This window comes from Solanum tuberosum, unplaced genomic scaffold (assembly GCF_000226075.1).
Source record: "Solanum tuberosum cultivar DM 1-3 516 R44 unplaced genomic scaffold, SolTub_3.0 scf00354, whole genome shotgun sequence".
Classification (NCBI taxonomy): Eukaryota; Viridiplantae; Streptophyta; class Magnoliopsida; order Solanales; family Solanaceae; genus Solanum; species Solanum tuberosum.
This window is the reverse complement of record NW_006239278.1, coordinates 325,324-328,955: the sequence shown is the minus strand read 5'-3', so window position 1 is coordinate 328,955 and position 3,632 is coordinate 325,324.

Here is a 3,632-nt window from a genome sequence, read left to right as displayed (position 1 = left end):
ACTAACAAGAAGACTGAGTTTAAGATATAGTGTCCAGTTATCTAATACACCAAGAAACAGAGCTTAAGAGCTATACCAATCTCGAAAATAATTCATTGCCATTATGGCTAAACTAAATAGAATTATTTACTAAACATGATTTATCTTTCTAATAAGATATGAAATCAACCCATTAATATTAACTATAAGGAGATTATCATTATCTAAAGAGATATCACATCAAACAAGATTTGAGATTTCAATATGCCATTACTTACAATCTGAAAAGGAACACATACATAATACATACATGTCTGCCAAGGGAAATATAACAGGGAATAAGCTTAGCAAAAATTCATATCATATATAATGGAAAACTACATCCAGTACGCTTGCAATTACTTCCTAGGAAACGAGTAGCTTGCGATAGAACTTTAAGATTGGTTACCAAGTAAAGACATAAGAGGTCATTAAATCATAACAACACTAACTTGACTTAAAATAAAGATTTAAGCACAAAAAGAACTCATTTCTTTAAACTACAAGATGGTTGAACATGAAAGAAAGAGGACTTTCGATTATTACGAGTCTTGAATAAGCCGAAACACATCTGAAACGTTATTCTATTATAGCTAAAATGAGCAGAGATTACTACGACATATGTAACATCTTAATATAGTAACAAAGAAAACAGAGAGAACAGGGAGTGAATTTACCTGCTATAGGGCAGTGAACAAGGGTGCTTCGATCCAAGGTCAAACTTCGAACAACAAACGAACCCGAATAAACTTCAGAAATAGAGCTTCGTCCAAGATCGGAAGAGAATATAAAGGCAATATTTTAGAACAAAACAGTAGCTATCAGTACTCTGGCGTAATGGAAAAACTTAAACAAAATGAACGTCTGTTCTAGAGGTCGAAAAAATTCCCCTTTCTTATAGGGCTGAATGCGAGTATTTATAGGCAATTTAGAGCTAGGGCTGTGTTTTGGGCGGGATTTTTGAAAATTTCAGATTTTTGAACTTGGTCAAGATAACCGTTCAAACTTGAATGACGTGAGTAGTTGAACATAGCAGCCTTCACGCGATTGATATGCATATATCACGGAAATGGAGTAGTTGAGCTTTGTCAGCCATTGACAGACCTTGTTGTTTTTCCTGAAATGGGAAGGAAGAAGAGAGATAAGGCAGTTGCTGCTCTCTCAATATTAGGTTGAAATTTGGGCCAAAAAATTGGCTTTTGGGCTGAATTTTTGGACATTTTGATATAAAACAAAAGCTGAAACGTTTTGGTCTCTTTTGGAGGCTTTGGACCGAATTTTGGGCTTCTTTCGAACAGATTTTAGTGTAGCAAATGGGCTGAAATGCTAGCCTGAATTGTGGGCCTTTTCCTTCTTTTAAATTATTTATGGCTTCTAACTTGGTAACTAATATAATATATAGTAAGACAAAACTATTAATATTACGACTTTACGCTTATATAAAATAAAGATACAAGAATATTGACTTATAATTAATTCAATAAAATACGAAACTTGAAATAAACTAACGACAATCGATTATTTAAGGAAAAGAGGTATAAATAGTAATATTAGTAATTTCGATAATAAAACTAATAATTTTAATAGATAAATAGTCGTAATAGTAAAAAATAGTTGTGAAAAAGGATTATTTTATATGTTATCAAATTAGAAGCTCGAAAATAATAAATTAGAAGAAAGGAGGGTCAAAATTGGATGTCAACAGCTTGTCCCTCTTTGACCAAAGACGATGTAAGAGTTTTTGGGCAAAGAAGTTGACGTATTAGCCAATTTTGCCTGACCAACAAATACAACCTTAGGAGACTATGAGACAATATGAACATTGGATAACTTATGAGGTAGAGGATTTTGGGAACAAGGTAGCCGCAAGCTTACAAAAGTTGCTCCAGTATTGAATTATGACGTTACTGGTATTGTGATCTAGGAGAGTATTTAAGATTGGAGTCGAGTAGAGTTCGAGGTGGACCTTTGATCTTTGTTGGAAAGCTAAACTTTCTCTACAAATTGCCCCAGTTCACTGCTTAGATAAAGTTCCACGTTGTGCTAAAGCTCCTGCAGAACTCAAACTTGACAAAACAATTAATAATATTAAACAAAAAGCATGGTGCGATAAACATATGGAAATAACACCTCCTGGGTGTGAATTTATGAAAATGCGGCCTTGCAAGCCGAAATGACTTAATGAGATGAAATCTTGCAAAATTTATGAAAGAGGGTTTAAGGCCGATGATTCATGAGAAATGATGTTTTTCAGCGATGATTAATGAAAATGAGGCCTTAACCAAATAAATTATGTATATGAGGCTTTTAGCCAAATGATTTAAGAATGAGACTTTTAAAGTCAGGTGATTTGTGAAAAGGCGGTCTTGAAAGCAATGCAGACTGGTAAAACATTTGTGCAGTAATATTTGAAAACATATGTGCAATCAACTGAAAATATTTAAGCAATGCATTAGAAAAGCGATAAAGCAATGTGGGATTCCTTTTTAAAATACTTGAAAGTATTTGTGCATTTGAAAATATGCTTTTGTGCGAAATATAAAGCTTTTGAAAATATTTAGCAGCATTTGTGCAGTGCGTTTGAAAATAATTGAAGGCATTTGTGCGGTGCATTTGAAAATATCTGAAAGCATTTGTGCAGTGCATTTAAAGGCATTTGTGTAGAGCAAAATAATGTGCAATGTTTTATTAAATAGTATTTGCTATCAACACATTTGAAAATTTATAAGTAAGTAATTCAAACCACTCGACATATAGTCCTTTCGATGCTATAGATGTTATTGACTTCTCAGCTTCTATTAATCTTGACAAATCTGCACTCAAAGAAAAATTATAAGTTTTGGGGGAGGTTGATTCATGTTGACTTTGAAGGTCCCTTTTCATACTTCTTTCTTCCAGCTTTGCTTGGACTCATAACCTCCGTCCATTCTAAATCTTGGTTAAATGAATAACAAGAAAATAAATAAAGAGGAAACATTTGATTGAAAATCATATTTGAAAATAAGATAAAATTATATATGTATATATAGCAAGAATTTGTCAAACTTCGAAATTGTGACATGTCATGAAACAAAGCGAACGTCCTTTTATCTGAAGTCTTTCTTCTGTCGGATGATTCGATTGACCACATACTCTTCAAATATCTCAATATCTTCTTGCAATGATGCCCCTTAAAAATTGTCCCAGTTTTGGCGAAAGAGATACGTTGTCTTTTGGTCATGATGATACCAAACCTTCTATAGGTTGCACACTATTTTATCAAAGCACCAAGCCAAACATAACCTAAGGATACAATTAAAAATGAAATAGAGGGGCCGAACCCTCCTCGGGTTGCCTACGTATCCAAATGGAATCAGGCCATACGTAGTTCACTACATACAAAGAAATTGAGAGAGAAATAAAAAATAAAAAAAATTCTAATAAAGTGACCGAAGCCGATATAGACCGCCTACGTATCCCACTAAGGGTATCAGGCCAAGCGTAGTTCGTATTACATGGAAAAGGAAATTTTGCAAAACCTACTAAAGGACCAAATCCGATGTGGATTTCCTACGTATCCCGTCATGGGAATCAGGTCAAGACGTAGTTTCCAATACATGACAAAAAGATTACAA